The sequence below is a fragment of the Pseudorca crassidens genome, chromosome X (assembly GCF_039906515.1).
Source record: "Pseudorca crassidens isolate mPseCra1 chromosome X, mPseCra1.hap1, whole genome shotgun sequence".
Taxonomy (NCBI): domain Eukaryota; kingdom Metazoa; phylum Chordata; class Mammalia; order Artiodactyla; family Delphinidae; genus Pseudorca; species Pseudorca crassidens.
Genome location: NC_090317.1, coordinates 72,477,484 through 72,496,087, shown reverse-complemented (window position 1 = coordinate 72,496,087; position 18,604 = coordinate 72,477,484).

The window sequence follows — 18,604 nt, the reverse complement described above, 5'->3', positions numbered from 1 at the left end:
AAAAAAAAACCACAGTGAGATACCACTTCATACCCATTAGGATATTAGGATGGCTATTATTTTAAAAAATCAAAAGATAATAATAAGTGTTAGTGAGGATGTGGAGAAATTGGAACCCTTGTGCATTGTTGGTGGGAATGTAAAATGGTGCAGTATAGAGGTTTCACAAAAAATTAAACATAGAATTACCATATGAGTCACCAATTCCACATCTAGGTATATACCCAAAGAGAACTGAAAACAAGAACTCGAACAGATATTTGTATACCTGTGTTCATAGCAGCACTACTCACAATAGCCAAAAGGTGAAAACAACACAAATGACCATCAACATATGAATGGATAAACAAAATGTGGTATATATGTATATACAATGGAATATTATTCAAACTTAAAAAGGAAGGAAATTCTGAACACGCTACAACATGGGTGAACCCTAAAGACAGAATGCTAAGTGAAATAAGCCAGACACAAAGAGACAAATATTGTATGATTCCACTTACATGAGGTACCTAGAGTTGTTAAATTCATGGAGACAGAAAGTAGAATAGTGGTTTCCAGGGGCTGAGGGAGGAATGGAGAGTTATTGTTTAATGGGTACAGAGTTTCAGCTTGGGATGATAAAAAAGTTCTGGAAATGAATAGAGGTGATGGTTATACAAAAATGTGAATGTAATTAATGCCACTGAACTGTACAATGAAAAATGATTAAAAGGGTAAATTTTAGGCTATGTACATTTTACCATAATAAAAAAGGGAAAAATGAGACAGATCTGTAATACGAACAAGGAAGTATTTCTACATAGTTTCTGTTGTAGAAAAACGAAAAGACATGTAGAAATACTGTTGTAATCTTAAAAGCCTATAAAAATTGCTTGTAGAAATGCTTTCTTTAGTTACCTCCCAGTTCTAAAGCTGTATCTTGATTAATTTGATTGTTTCCTATGTTTCCATTAATAACACACTTGTAAACCACTTCTACAGATGGCTAATCTCATCTCTTAGATGACAATTCTTATTAAAATTTCAGTAAGTAATTTTTTTCCAAGTTTTTAGCTTCCAACATACTCATTATAGCACTAATTATTTTACCTGGCAATATCTATACACTAATCAATTCCCAGTGAGAATTATAAGACAGTCATGTCCAGTAGCAAGAAGGAACAAAAAAACTAGAATCCCTAAAACAGATGGTTAGTGATATGCTTTCAAATCTAGAATGTATGGAAAATGAAAATGTGACTCCTTGGTGATTCCCAGAAGAAATAACATTAACATAATACACTGTGTGGCTTATCAAATAAGTACTGTAGAAACCTAACTGGGACCATTTGGAATCTGACAGATGAAAGTCTTGTGGAAGTGGTTAGATCGAGTTTGGCTCTATGCACAGCTATTACACACAGAAAAAAGGGCCTGAAGAACATATACCAAAATGCTAGTATTGATTATCTCTGGGGAGTAGGGTACCCAAGTTCTCTATCTTTTCTGTTTGTTTATCTGTATTTCCTGAAGTTCCTAAAATAAACATGTTAACTACTATAATAAAAAAACTCCAAACAATAAAATTTATTAAGGACGTCACCAAAATGGTGACATAGGAGACCCTGGCCTCCATCACCCAACAAAGATCAACAATTAGACAGCTATCCATTAACAAAAACAGCTGTGGGAGAGCTCTGTAGTCCAATTAAGAAACTTTGGCAACACAGTAGAAAAACAAAACCTGAGAATAACTGCCCAAGAAGAGAAAAAAGATAGTTTCATTTTGCCTGCATCATCACATCCCCCAAGTAAGCATTGTTCAGTACCAAGAGGGGGTTTCTCAGGTAGAGGGTTCCCCTCACCAGAAAAGGAAGAGTGGGATGAGCGACCAGTTTCCAGCCTTTTGGGCACCACATGAAGGTCCCACTTCAGTTTCATTCCACCCAGACCATCAAAACTGAGACATACAGAGATGGCTAGGAATAAGGAAAAAACAGGGGCTACCAATACAGTCATTCAGTGGCAGCAATCGCAGTTCACAGTGACCTGCCCTGCAGACAAACAGCAGATTCTGCCACTGAAGAAACTAAAGGCCAACCCAGCCGCTGAAGACCCTCTAAAGATTTCACCATCTTTGCTCCATAGGTACTCACATTTGCTGATGCTAGTCACTGGAGTCCCTCTCCACACACACCCCACCAGAGCCTGGAAACTATAAAACTCCTTGAAGAGAACATAGGCAGAACACTCTCTGACATAAATCACAGGAATATTTTTTTGGATCTGTGTCCTAAGGCAAAAGAAATAAAGCAAAAATAAACAAACAGAACTTTATTAAACTTAAAAACTTTTGCACAACAAAGGAAACCATTGACAAAATGAAAAGACAAACTATGGAATGGAAGAAGATATTTGCAAATGATATGACCAACAAGGGGTTAATATCAAAAAATATATAAACAGCTCATACAATTCAATATCAAAAAACAAGCAACCGAATTTAAAAAATGGGCAGAAGACCTGAACAGATAGTTTTCCAAAGAAGATATACAGATGGCAAACAGGTGCATGAAAAGATGCACAACATCACTAATTATTAGAGAAATGCAAATCAAAACTACAGTGAGATATCACCTCATACCCGTCAGAATGGCTATCATCAAAAAGTCTACAAACAATAAATGCTGGAGAGGGTGTGGAGAAAAGGAAACCCTTATATACTGTTGGTGGGAATGTAAATTGGTACAGCCTCTATGGAAAACAGTATGGAGGTTCCTCAAAAAACTAACAGAATATCAGAGATACCTGCACCCCAATGTTCACTGCAGCATTATTCATGACAGGCAAGATATGGAAACAACCTAAGTGTCTATTGACAGATGAATGGATAAAAAAGTTGTGGGATACACACACAGACACAGACACAGACACACACACACACACACAAACACACACACACATACATACATCCGATGGAATATTCAGCCTCAAGAAAGAGAAATTCTGCCATTTGCAACAACATGGATTAACTTTGAGGGCATTATGCTAAGTGAAATAAGTCAGACAGAGAAAGACAAATACTGTATGCTATCACTTATATGTGGAATCTAAAAAAGCTGAACTCATAGAAACAGAGAGCATAGTGGTGGTTTCCAAGGGCTGGGGAGTGGAGAAGGAGAGATGTTCAAAGGGTACATAATTCCAGTTATAAGATCAATAAATTATGGGTATCTAATATACAGCATTGTGATTATAATTAATAATATTGTATTATATACTTTAAAGTTGCTAAGAGTAGATCTTAAATATTCTCACCACAAGAAAGAAATGGTAATTATGTGGCTGGTGGTAATCATTTTGCAATATGTAAGTGTATAAAATCAACACATTGTACACCTTAAACTTATACAATGTTATATGTCAATTATATCTCAATAAAGCTGGAGAAAACAATTAACAGAGAGACAGTTCATTTTTTTTTGCATTTCTTTTATTTATTTTTAAAAATTTACTTATTTATTTATTTATTTTTTGCTGCGTTGGGTCTTAGTTGCTGTGCACAGGCTTTCTTTTTAGTTGCAGCGAGCTGGGGCTACTCTTCGTTGCGGTACGCAGGCCTCTCATTAAGGTGGCTTCTCTTGTTGCGGAGTACGGGCTCTAGGTGTGCGGGCTTCAGTAGTTGTGGCACATGGGCTCAGTAGTTGTGGCTCGCGGGCTCTAGAGTGCAGGCTCAGTAGTTGTGGCACACGGGCTTAGCTGCTCTGTGGCATGTGGGACCTTCCCGGACCAGGGCTCGAACCCTTTTCCCCTGCATTGGCAGGTGGATTCTTAACCACTGCGCCACGAGGGAAGCCCAGAGACAGTTCATTTAATAGTAATTGAACTGAGTTGCATTTTCTAGTAGCTTTTTCAACTAAGGGAGTAAACAAAATCTTCTAGGACAAAGTAACACGGTAGATCAGACCCAGAGAGAGACTGATTGTACTCTATGATAAGTATTCTCTAGAATATAAAAGGAAGTTATGGACAGGAGTCCAAGCTTTTGTTCTCTTGTGTCTCTCTCTCTCTCTTGCCTCTTCTCTGGTTTTGTTCCACACTCTGAGCATTCTAAGCCAACTTATATGTGGTGGTCACCAGAAGATTCTGTAAGGAAGACTGTCTCTCTAGACTCTGTCTCTATCAATTTTCCCCTTTCACCTCTATTTTTTTTTTTTTTGCGGTACGCGGGCCTCTCACTGCCGTGGCCTCTCCCGTTGCGGAGCACAGGCTCCGGACGCGCAGGCTCAGCGGCCATGGCTCACGGGCCCAGCTTCTCCGCGGACTGGGGCACGAACCCGTGTCCCCTGCATCAGCAGGCGGACTCTCAACCACTGCACCGCCAGGGAAGCCCCACCTCTATTTTTAACATTTTCTTTTTTTTTTTTATGGAACATTTTCTTGTCTACCTACAGACATACTTAACTTTCTCCACTCGAAACAAACTACAAACACTTATATCCACCCTATTTCATCACAAACTCCTATCCTTTCTCCCTCCTTCCATTCATAGCCAGATTTCTGGAAGGATTAGTCTATATCCACTGTCAGTACTTTCTCCTTTTCCATTCATTCAATTCACTACAGTCTGGCTTCTGCCAAGATTCCATAAAACTATAAAGGAAAGCTTCCTGGTTGCTGAATTCACTGGCTTGTAGTCACATTGCCTAAAGCTATTTATTGTTTTTATTTCTCAAAAGTTCTTCTTCTTGGTTTCTGGGACACTACCGTCTCCTCATTCTTCTTTCTTGCCTTTGTCAGACGCTCCTCTTCTGTCCAATCCTTACTCATTGGGGTTAAGAAGTTCATCTGCTTACACAGCTTCAACTATCAACTATACAGTGATAGATCCCCAAATTTTGTGTGTGTGTGTGTGTGGTACGTGGGCCTCTCACTGCCGTGGCCTCCCACTGCGGAGCACAGGCTCTGGACGCACAGGCTCAGTGGCCATGGCTCACGGGCCCAGCCGCTCTGCGGACTGGGGCACGAACCCGTGTCCCCTGCATCGGCAGGCGGACTCTCAACCACTGCGCCACCAGGGAAGCCCCTAGATCCCCAACTTTTTAATACTAGCCCCAAATTCCTGCTTAAGCTTTCCAAGTTACTTATAAACATCTCTACCTATAGATTACAAGGGTACCTTAAGCGCCACTGGTCTGAAATCAGACTTGTGTTCTCTACTGCCCCAATCCTCCACAATATATTGGATTCCTTAATTATATTCTCATTCTCAGTCACAAACCAGGTTCCCAAACTAGAAACCTTTGCTTTTGCCCCAACTACCTCTTCTTCCTAACCCTGCATATTCAATCAAGCAGCACGCAATTCTATTGATTCTACCTCAGAAATATAATTCTGCCAAACCTGGCCTGCACTGCCACAATCTGGGTTCAGGCTCTTATAATAGTAGTTTGAACTACTTACTACAACACCTGCTAACTAGTCCTGTCACCATTCCCTCCCCACTCCAGACCAGTTCAGCTTCCACACTGCTTTCAAAATGATCTTTACAAAACAAAAACAAAACCACTCTTTTGACTTCCAAATTCCTACAGGATAAAATCCAAACTCCTTGGTCTAGCATATTAGGATCCAGTCTACCTTATGAGCCTCACTTCCTACCCCACCACCAACTCCAGCTATGAAGCTTCTCACCATTCCACAAACACACCAGGCCCTTTTATGTCCTCATGTCTTAACACATTGTATTCCCTCTTAGAACGTCCTTCTCTTTCTTCCTCACCTGACAATGTCCTAGGTGTCTAAGAAGGGGAATTTGCTTTTTTCCCTACAGCATCTTCCACATGTCTGACATGTAGACAATCTGCAATAAATACCTATAGCATGAATGAATGACAGATTTCATGCTTCAACCTAACACTTCACCTTCAGCCATACAGAATTTCAAATCCCTGCATACATGCTATTACCTCCATGCATTTGTACACACTATAACCTTCTAACTCTCAGGGAAAAAATGTGTACATGTCTTCTCAGGAAACACAAACTAGCTATCATTTATTGAGCAGTTTTACTAAGAAATTTATGTTCATTAGCTTATTTTAATCCTCAATCAATACCGTCATATGGGACTTCCCTGGTGGTCCAGTGGTAAGACTCTGTGCTCCCAATGCAGGGGTTCAATCCCTGGTCGGGGAACTAGATCCCACATGCATGCCACAACTAAGAGTCTGCGTGCTGCAACTAAGAAGTCCGCGTGCCACAACTAAGAAGTCTGTGTGCCGCAATCTGAGTTTGCATGCCGCAACTAAGAGTTGGCATGCCGCAACTAAGAAGCCCTCATGCTGCAATGAAGATCCCACATGCTGTAACTAAGAAGTCTGCATGCCACAACTAAGAGTTCACATGCTGCAATTAAGAGTTGGCATTCTGCAACTAAGAAGCCCCCATGCTGCAACAAAGATCCCATGTGCTGCAACTGACCTGGCACAGCCTAAATAAATAAATATTTTTAAAAATACTGTGGTATTATTATCATTTTATAGATAAAACCCCCTGAGATTTAGAGGAGTTAAATAACTTTTCCATCTTGTAAATTGTGGGATTTAAATACAGCCCTTCAAAGGCTGAACCTTTAACCATTGTGCTTCAGACAATGTGTATTACACACAAATGATTGCTCTGCCCTCTATGTTCCTATAGCATTCTGTTCACCGCTCTGTAATGGCAGTTACTACACTGGAATGTAATATTTCTGTTTATACAATATCATCCCCATTAGACTGTAAATCCATAGTGATAGCAACAAAGTCCCACTAATCTTTGTATCCCCAGTGAGTTTAGCACATTGTAAGCGCTCAATAAATGTTTACTGTGTAAATGAATTCCAAAACCTCTCTTTGGCAGTAGCCTTTTTGTTGCTGCCTTGCTTTTCTTCTTCTTGCCGTATCCTTTCAACACTCAACTACAAGAATTGAATGCGAACAACTTGGTAGTGTTTAATAAAGATCACTTTTCATATACTAAGTGAATTTGTCTGAAGTGATCAACAGAGGAATAGATCAGGAGTGCTTCTTTATTTTTGGACTTTATTCTGTAACATTATTGATCATGTTAATACTGTATTTTAAAAAACATTTTCTTGTATTTGATGCAAAAACACATAATAGTGATGATGTGTTTTATTTTAGGAATCAAGGTTTTCAGTCTAAAAGGAAAGGAAATACAATCAAAGAATCAAGAATTTAGGCACTGTTGAGGATTACTGTTGAGCTTGTTAATCATGTTAGTATTAACTCTTTTACTGGTATTATGAAGAATATAGAAACTGTTAAGGAGAGCAGTTAGGAGACATTTTCTGACTCAAGGGGAATATTAGTAGAATGAACCTTTTAAGTTCTGACCTTGAGTCAGAAGAAGCCATGCGAAATATCCAAAATTCAACTGGATCAAATTTTAAGGATGCTTAAGAGCTATATAGTCCTATGATTGTGAAAAATGCCCAATTCCATCAGGTGCTATACGTTAAAATTAAATGCAAAAGACATTACTATAGAACATCAAGTTTAAGAGTCTCTGGAGACATTTACATATATTTACTTTTTTAAGCAACATGTATACATTTATATATCTTAAAATTTCAAAACTCAATAAATTGATCAACTTGGGTAGGAACTGCAGACTTTAGGGAGAAAAAAAAACTAACATAAAAATTGAACCCAGGGGGGCTTCCCTGGTGGCGCAGTGGTTGAGAGTCTGCCTGCCAATGCAGGGCACACGGGTTCGTGCCCCGGTCTGGGAAGATCCCACATGCCGTGGAGCGGCTGGGCCCATGAGCCATGGCTGCTGAGACTGCACATCCAGAGCCTGTGCTCCACAATGGGAGAGGCCACAACAGTGAGAGGCCCGCGTACTGCAAAAAAAAAAAAAAAAAAAAAATTGAACCCAGGGAAGCCAGCTAGGTGATCACTCGCTATTTATGTACCTAGATATACAGTATTTATGTATTAACTTTTTGTTTTTTTGTCTGGAGTATTTTAAAGCAAATCCCAGACATCGTATCATTTCATTCAATTATCTCCCCACCTTAAAGTTATGGAATCATTAACATAATCATATATCAAGTTTAGTGTTGCCCATTAGGGCCTCAAACAAGGTTTCTCAGCCTCCCACCCCAAGTGTCTGCTAGTAAATAGCTTCACTTAACTAGTATTTTAACTGCCTTCTTAGATGGGTAAACGTCTTTTAACTTGGGAAGCTTTAGAATAAAGTATAGAAATATTTAAGAGACCCATTATATGAATATTTTTGTGTTAAAAAAGATGGCTTTGCATATTTGATGTTTTATATGTTTGTCACCAGAGGGTGGATTTGTTTTGGTAGAATGGCAGCTTTGTAACCAACTTGAAATGCTTTTTTTTAAAATAAATTTATTTATTTTATTAAAAAAAAATTTTTTTGGCTGCATTGGGTCTTTGTTGATGCACTTGGGCTTTATCTAGTTGTTGCAAGCCAGGGCTACTCTTCGTTGTGGTGCGTGGGCTTTTCATTGTGGTGGCTTCTCTTGTTGCAGAGCATGGGCTCTAGGCACATAGGCTTCAGTAGTTGTGGCTTGCGGGCTCTAGAGCACAGGCTCAGTAGTTATGGCACATGGGCTTAGTTGCTCCACGGCATGTGGGATCTTCCCGGACCAGGGCTCGAACCTGTGTCCCCTGCATTGGCAGGCAGATTCTTAACCACTGTGCCACCAGGGAAGCCCAACTTGAAATGTTTGAGCAGTTTACATTTTTTTTAAGGTGAAATCTTACTAAATTATTCTTTTTTTTATCTAGATTTATTGAAGCATGATTGACAAAGAAAATTGTATATAGTTAAAGCTTACAATGTGATGATTTGATATATGTATACTCTGTGAAATGATTACCACGATCAGGTTAATTAACACATCTATCACTTCATATAATTATCTTTTTTGTGTGTGGTGAGAATATTTAAGATCTACTCTCTTAGTAAATTTCAAGTATACAACACAGTATTATTAACTATGGTCACCATACTATATGTTGGAGCCCCAGAATTTATTCATCTTATAACTGAAGGCTTGTACGCTTTGACCAATATCTCTCCATCTTCCCCACCTCCAACCCCTGGTAACTACCATTCTACTCTCTGTTTCTATGAGTTCAACCTTTTTTTCCCCCACATATAAGTGAGCTCATACAGTATTTGTCTTTCTCTGTCTGGATTATTTTACTTAGTATAATGTTCCATATGGTGTCAGGATTTCCTTCTTTCTCATGGCTGAATAATATTTCACTGTGTATATATACCACATCTCCTTTATCCATTCATCTGTTGATGGACACTTAGGTTATTTCCATAGTTTGGCTGCTGTGAATAATGCTGCAATGAACATGAGAGTACAGATATCTCTTTGAAATTCTGATTTCATTTCCTTTGGACATATACTCAGGAGTGGGTTTGCTGGATCATATCATAGTTCTATTTTTAATTTTCTGAGGAATCGCCGTACTATTTTCCATAGTGGCTGCACCAATTTACATCCCCACCAACAGTGTACAAGTGTTCCTCTTTCTTCAAATCGTCGCCAACACTTGTTATCTCTCATCTTTTTGGTAAAAGTCAGCAGTACTTCTTGAATTAACTTCCTCTTTCAACAGCCTAATCTACTGATGCCTTTTCTTCAAGCTATTAATGTTCTCAAGCCTTTGCCTATCTTAATAAATATAGTGCTCCTTCTACCACACTTTTTTGTCTAACTGCTGCCTCCTTTCCCTATTGCCCTTTCCTTCTGCCAAACATCTTCAAAGATTGGTCTGCATTACCACACCTCCCATTCACTTTTTTAAAATTTGGAAATACTCTAAGCAAACAAAAAAAGGGTAGAAAATAATATAATGAACATCCATGTACCCACAACTCAGTTGGTTAAATACTAACATTTTGCCAAATTTCCTTCCTATTTTTTAAAGAAATAAAACATTACTGCTATAGTTTATGTATCATGTGTACCTATCATTCCCTATTCCTCTTTGTACCTCCCCAGAGGTAACCACTATTCAGCCTTTGGTATTTCTTATTTCCATACATGTTTTGATATTTATACTACATATGTATATATTCCTAAAAAATATGTAGTCATGGAAGATATCGGATCAATGGCCCCCAGTGAACCATGCCTCCCTGAATCCACACCCTTGGGGAGTCTCCTCCTGCATTGACTCTGGATTTGGCCACGTAATTTGTTTTGGCCAATGGGATATCTACAAATGTGATGCAAGCAGAAGCTTGAAAAGCACTTGTACATCAGAGCTTGCTATCATATGAACGGATCCAAACCTTCTGGAGATGTCACATGGAAGAAAATCTAGGCAGCCTGGCTGACAGCCTGCCAACTGCCAGACATGTGAGTAAGGTCATCTTAAATCATCCAGCCCCTACAAAGTGGTCAGCTGACTGCCACAGCATGAGTGAGCCTAGGCAAGACCAGTAGAAGAAATGCCCAGTTAAGTCTAGTCCAAATTGTCCACAGAATTTTGAGCAAACAAAATAAATGTTGGTTTAAGCGACTAAGTTTTGGGGTGGTTTAGCTTTATATTAGTGGTATCATATTATACATGGCATATCACAAGCACATATAACAATTTGCTTTTAAAGCTGGCAGACTTTAACCAACTGATCAACGTTAGTGTCACCAGTAATGGCACAAATAGGTATCACATGACTCCTGATATCATGCACTGAGAAGGACACAAATTACTTCTGTGGTATTCCCATCCACATGCATGATTGAATCTAATCATGTGGAAACGTCAGACAAATCCAAAATGAGGGGCACTCTACAAAATAACTACTCTATACTCTTTTTTTTTTTTTCTGGCTGCGCCGCATGGCTTGCGGGATCTTAGGTCACCAACCAGGGATCGTACCCATGCCCCCTGCAGTGGAAATGCAGAGTCCTAACCTCTGGACCACCAGGTAATTCCCTCTGTACTCTTAAAAAAAATACCGATGTCACGAATGACAAAATCTAAGAACTCTTCCAGATTAAAAGAAACTCAATTTGGTGGTTCCTCAAAAAGTTAAATATAGAATTACCGTATGACCCAGCAATTCTACTGCCAGGTATATACCCCAAAGAACTGAAAACAGGTGCTCAAACAAAACCAGGTGCACATATGCTCACAGCAGCACTATTCACAATTGCTGAAAGGTGGAAACAATCCAAATGTCCATCAACAGATGAATGGATAAACAAAATGTAGTACATCCAAGCAATGGATTATTATTCAGCCACAAAAAGGAACAAAGTACTGATACATGCTACAACATGGATGAACCTTGTAAACATTATGCTGAGTGAAAGAAGCCAGACACAAAAGGTCACATATTGTATGATTCCATTTGTATGAGAGGTCCAGAATAGGTAAATCCACAGAGACAGAAAGCAGACTTGTAGCTGCCAGGGGCTAGGTATTAGCAGGGGGAAGAGAGGCAAATGGGGAAATACTGCTTAATGTATATGGGGTTTTATTGGGGGGTAATGAAAATGTTTTGGAACTTGATAGAGGTGGTGGTTGCAGAGCACTGTGGATGTACTAAATGCCACTAGATTGTTCACTTTAAAACAGCGTTATGTGAATTTCACCTCAATTTTAAAAAAAAGAAACTAAAAGAGACATGACAATTCAATGCAACGTGTTATCCTGGATTGGATCTTGGACATTTTTTTTTCTTTTGCAATAAAGGACATTAGTGGGACAATTGGTAATTTGAATAAGGTATGTAGATTAGATAGTAGTATCGCATTGATGTTAATTTCCTTATTTTGATAATTGTCTTGTAGTTATATAAGAGAATGTCCTTGTTTTCAGGAAAAACACTCTGAAATATTTAGGGGTTGAGGAGCACTATGTCTACAATTTGTGTGATTCAGAAACAAATGAAGAGAGTGAGAGAAAAGAGAGGAGGAAGAGGAGGAGGAGAAGGGAGAGAGGGGAAATGATAAAACAAATGTGGTAAAATATTTACAATAGGGAATCTGGGTGAAAAATAAGATAATTATATTTACTACTTTTACAACTTTTCTGTAAGTCTGAAATATTTCAAAATAAAAAGTTTTCACTATGTCAAAGAGATATCTGCACCCCAATGTTCAAATAGCACTTGACTATCTTACACCACTCACAAAAATTAACTCGAGGGAATTCCCTGGAAGTCCAGTAGTTAGGGCTACACACTTTCACTGCAGGGGGCAGTGGAAGTCTGATCCCTGGTCAGGGAACTAGGATCCTGTAAGCCACGCAGCGCAGCCAAGATAAACAAATAAATAAATCAACAAAACTCTTTAAAAAAGTTAACTCGAATTAGATTAAAGACCTGAAACCATGAAACTCCTAGAAGAAAACATAGGAAAAAAGCTACTTGACATGGGTCTTGGTAGTGAATTTTTGGAAATTACACCTAAAGCACAAACAGCAAAAATAAAAAATAAATAACTGGGACTACATCAAACTAAAAAGTTTCTGTACAGCAAAATAAACCATCACCAAAGTGAAAAGACAGCCTACGAATGAGAAAATATTTGCAACCATATATCTGATAAAGGATTAATATCCAAAATATATGACGAACTCACACAACTCAACAGCAAAGAACCAAGTAATCCAATTAAAAAATGGGCAAAGGACCCAAATAGATATTTTTCCAAAGAAGATCTGCAACTAGCAGGTACGTGAAAAGATGTTCAATATCACCAGTCATTAAGGAAATGCAAATTAAATCCACAGTGAGGTATCATCTCAGGCCTGTTAGAATAGCCATCATCAAAAAAGATAGAGGGGACTTCCCTGTTGATCCAGGGGTAAAGAATCCGCCTTACAATGCAGGGGACACGGGTTCGATCCCTGGTCAGGGAACTAGGATCCCACATGCTGCGGGACAACTAAGCCTGCGTGCCACCACTACTGAGCTCGTGCACCTCAACTAGAGCCCATGCGCCTCAAACTACAGAGCCCACGCGCTCTGGAACCTGCGCACCACAACTACAGAGCCCATGTGCTCTGGAGCCTGCGTGCCACAACTACAGAGCCCATGTGCCCTGGAGCCTGCGCGCCACAACTAGAGAAGAGAAAAGCTGCATGGCACAACTAGAGAGAAGCCCACGCACCACAATGAAGAGCCCGCATGCCACAACTAAGACCCGATGCAGCCAAAAATAAATAAAATAAATAAATCTTTAAAATAAAGATAAGAGATAAGAAGTGTTGGTGAATCTGTAGAGAGAAGGGAACCCTTGTGCACTGTTTTTGTTTTTGTTTTTTTAAATTGATTAATTTATTTATTTTTGGTTAGGTTGGGTTTTGTTGTTGCGCGTGGGCTTTCTCTAATTGCGGTGCATGGGCTTCTCACTGCGGTGGCTTCTCTTGCTGCGGAGCACAGCCTCTAGGCGCACGGGCTTCAGTGGTTGTGGCTCACGGGCTCAGTAGTTGTGGCTCGCGGGCTCTAGAGCACAGGCTCAGTAGTTGTGGTGCACAGGCTTAGTTGCTCCCTGGCATGTGGGATCTTCCCAGACCAGGGCTCGAACCCGTGTCCCCTGCATTGGTAGGCGGATTCTTAACCACTGCGCCACCAGGGAAGTCCCCGTGTGCACTGCTGATGGAAATGTAAATTGGTACAGGCACTATGAAAAACAGTATGGATTTTCCTCAAAAAATTAAAAATAGAACTACCATATGATCCAACAATTCCACTTTTGGGAATGTATCCAAAGAAAACAAAAACACTAATTCGAAAAGATATCTGCACCCCCAAGTTCATAGCAGCATTATTTACAATAGCCAATGTATGGAAACAACCTAAGCATTCATCAAAGAATGAATGGATAAAGAAGTTGCAATATATATGTATAAAAAACTCATATATATATTATTCAGCTATATATGAATATTATTAAGCCATAAAAAGAAGGAAATCCTGCCATTCATGGCAACATGGATGGATGGTCCAACATGGATGGACCTTATGCTAAGTGAAATAAGTCAGACAGAGAAAGACAAATACTGTATGATCTCACTTACATGTGGAATCTAACAAAACAAAACAAAAAACCAAATTCATAGAAAAAAGATCAGATTTGTGGTTATGAGAGGCAGGGGGTGGGGGAGGGGGAACTGGACAAAGGTGGTCAAAAGGTACAAACTTTATAAGACGAATAAGTAGGGGCTTCCCTGGTGGCGCAGTGGTTGAGAATCTGCCTGCTAATGCAGGGGACATGGGTTCAAGCCCTGGTCTGGGAAGATCCCACATGCCGCGGAGCAACTAGGCCCGTGAGCCACAACTACTGAGCCTGCGCTCCGCAACAAGAGAGGCCGCGATAGTGAGAGGCCCACGCACCGCGATGAAGAGTGGCCCCCGCTTGCCACAACTAGAGAAAGCCCTCGCACAGAAACGAAGACCCAACACAGCCAAAAATAAATAAATAAATAAATAAATAAATTTTAAAAAAAGATGAATAAGTAGTAGGGATGTAATGTACAACACGATGATACTATAGTTAACACTGCTGTATGTTGTATCTGAAAGTTAAGAGAATAAATCCTAAGAGTTCTCATCACAAGGAAAAAACCACTTTTTTCTCTCTTTTTTTTTGTATCTATATGAGAGGATGGGTATTAACTAAACTTATTGTGTTAAGTCAAATAATTATGCTGTACACCTTACACCTATACAGTGCTAGATGTCAATTGTATCTCAAAAAGCTAGGAAAAACAAAAAAAATTTTTTTTAACTTACTGTAAGTTACCCAGATGGGGGAGAGGGAGAACATATAGTGAGCTGCTGAAGTGCTAGTAATATTTTATTTCTTGAATTCAGTAGTGGTTATACAGGCTTTCATTTTATAATTATTTGTTAAACTGTAAATACATGTTATATGAATATTCTATATGCATATTTCACAATTTGAAAAGTAAAAATGAATAAATAAATATCCTAATGTAAAAATGAAGAACAGAACGCCATAAACATATACTTGTCTTTCAAAGAGAAAAGAAGTCTCTGCTTCTAATATACCCAGGTTCTTTTATGGTGATGGGTGCGACACAAGCACTGCCCTGAAAGACTGGGTGGTGATGGATATTTTGCTAGCCCTAGCCTTTCTCCTACTTCTCTGGCCAATCCTTCTTTTAGTTTTCCTTCTCCATTTCCTCTGCCTCATTCCCCACCCACCTTAAATGCCTGTTTTCTACGTCTTATCCTCAATTCTTTTCTTGTCTCATGATCCAAATTCTCGCTGAATGACTGCATCATTTCTCATGGCTTCAGCTAATAGCTATAAAACTGACAAATCCTAAATCTCATAAATTTTAAACCCATATATCCAGGTATCCACCATACATCTATACTTCGATTTTCCACAGGCTCTCAAACTCAACATATACAAAAATGATGTTATCATCTTTCACATCCTCCACAAATCTCAAATCTTGTCCTCCTGAATTCTTTTTTTTTTTAACATCTTTATTGGGGTATAATTGCTTTACAATGGTGTGTTAGTTTCTGCTTTATAACAAAGTGAATCAGTTATACATATACATATGTTCCCATATGTCTTCCCTCTTGCGTCTCCCTCCCTCCCACCCTCCCTATCCCACTCCTGAATTATTTATTCAGTGAATGGTACTCAAGTCTGGAGCACAGGATTCATCCTTTACATCTATCTCAATTAGTCCCCACATATGATCTTCCAGAGCTTCTTGACTTGGCCCTAAATTTCTGTCAAATCTGCCCCCATCTCCCCATCTTCACTGCCACTGCATAGGTTCAAGCTCTGAATTTTTTTTTTTTTTTTTTGCGGTATGTGGGCCTCTCACTGTTGTGGCCTCTCCTGTTGCGGAGCACAGGCTCCGGACGCGCAGGCTCAGCGGTCATGGCTCACAGGCCCAGCCGCTCCACAGCATGTGGGATCTTCCCGGACCGGGGCACGAACCTGTGTCCCCTGCATCGGCAGGCAGACTCTCAACCATTGTGCCACCAGGGAAGCCCAAGCTCTGAAATTTTTTAACTGAATTGTTTTGGTAGCTGTCTAACTAGTCTTCATGCTTCCAGTTTTGTCTCCTCTACCAATCCAGCCTTCACATAACCACCAGAGTAAATTTTCTAAAATGAAAATTTGACCATGACTGCTCTACTTAAAGTCCTATGGTTTCCCATAGCTTCAAAATAAAGTCTAAATACCTTGGTACAGCATGACCTACAATACTCTTTATGGTCTAGCCCCTGACTCTCTCCAGACTCATTTCTAAGCACTCTCTTATGTTCTCTCATTTCTGTCCCTTTGCCTAGAATCCCATTTCCTCTAATATTTCACTTAGAAACACTAACTCCTACCTTTCCTTCAAAACACAGCTTGATCATCATCTCGTCTAAGAAGTCTTCCTTAACATCCTTCTAAAATGGGTTAGAGGGACTTCCCTGGTGGCGCAGTGGTTAAGAATCTGCCTGCCAGTGCAGGGGACACAGGTTCGTGCCCTGGTCCGGGAAGATCCCACATGCCACGGAGCAACTAAGCCTGTGCACCACAACAACTGAGCCTGTGCTCTAGAGCCCCCGAGCCACAACGACTGAGCCCGAGTGCCACAACTACTGAAGCCCACGTGCCTAGAGCCCGTGCTCCACAACAAGAGAAGCCACCGCAACGAGAAGCCCACACACCGCAACAGAGAATAGCCCCCGCTTGCCGCAACTAGAGAAAGCCCACGTGCAGCAACGAAGACCAAATGCAGCCAAAAATGAATAAATAAATAAAACGTATATTAAAAAAATAAAATTAAATGGGTTAGTTACTTCTCTTATATTCTTTCATTGTATATGATGCTTACTTTTGTCACAGTATTTATCACAAGGTGCTACAATTATCTGTTTACCCATATGTCTCTCACACCAAGCTGTGAGTGTCGTAAGGATAGGGACCATAGCTTATTTTTCTCTGTATTCTTGGGGCCTAGGATAATGTCTGGTACACATGGGTTCTCAATAAGTTCCTGTCAAATAAAATTAACCATTATGGTCAGGGGGCCACAGAGCTCTCAGTCAATAATGGGTTTCATCATAGGTCAAGGAATTCAAATTGATTGTCTAGTCCAATTAGAATTTAGGGGATCCATCAACAGATGAATGGATAAAGATGTGGTATATATACACAAAGGAATACTACTCAACCATAAAAAAGAATGAAATTTTGCCATTTGCAGCAACATGGATGGACTTGGAGGGTATTATGCTAAGTGAAATAAATAAGTCAGACAGAGAAAGACAAATACCGTATAATATCACTTATATGTGGAATCTAAAAAATATCACAAACTAGTGAATATTACAAAAAAGAAACAGGGCTTCCCTGGTGGCGCAGTGGTTGAGAGTCCGCCTGCCGATTCAGGGGACACGGGTTTGTGCCCTGGTCTGGGAAGGATCCCACATGCCGCAGAGTGGCTGGGCCCGTAAGCCATGGCCGCTGGGCCCACGCGTTCGGAGCCTGTGTTCCTCAACGGGAGAGGCCACAACAGTGAGAGGCCCACGTACCACAAAAAAAAAAAAAAAAAAAAAAAAGAAACAGACTTACAGATATACAGAACATACTAGTGGTTACCAGTGTGGAGAGGGAAGGGGGGAGGGGCAATACAGGGGTAGGGGATTAAGAGGTACAAACTATTATGTATAACATAATGTACAACGCAGGGAATATAGCCAATATTTTATAACTATAAATGGAGTATAACCTTTAAAATTATGAATCACTATATTGTACACCTGTAACTTACATAATATTGTACACCAACTATACTGCCATTAAAAAAGATTTTATAGGATCCTATAAAAAGAATTAAGAATTTTAACCTTTGTACACTTAATCTTATTACTTAAATGATGTACCATCTGAAACAGGCAGATGGTAAAAGCTCAAAAAAAAAGCAACAGTGTCACTGACTTTTAATGGAATTAGAGAGATATATGTTAAAGATTCACTACTGGTTAAAGGAAAGATATAATCAAGCATGCCTGCAAGTACCCATAACAAGTCTACCTTTTGAGTCTGTCCATCCCACTTCACTCCCATTGCCATGTCAGACTCTCATCATCTCTCTCCTGGATTACTGTAATGGCCTCTTGTACTGAGGTGAATAATGTCCCCCAAAATTCATGTCCACTTGGAATCTCAGAATGTGGCTTTATTAGGAAATAGGGTTTTTGCAGATATAAGCAGCTAAGATGAAGTCATATTGGATTAAGGCGGGCCCTAATAAAGCCATGTAAAGACATGCAGAAAAGAAAGCCATATAGACACGAGTATTTACAGGAAAGAGGCAGAGAAAGCTACATAACAGGGAGGCAGAGATTGTAATGATGCAGCTACAAGCCAAAGAATGCCAAGGATTGCTGGGAGCACCAGAAGCTAGGAAGAAACATGGAAGGATTCTTCTCTAGAGCTTTCAGAGGGAGTATAGCCTTGCCAACATCTTGATTTTGGACTTCTATCCTCCAGAAATATAATACATTTCTGTTACACTAAGCCAACTAATTTGTGGTAATTTGTTATGGCAGC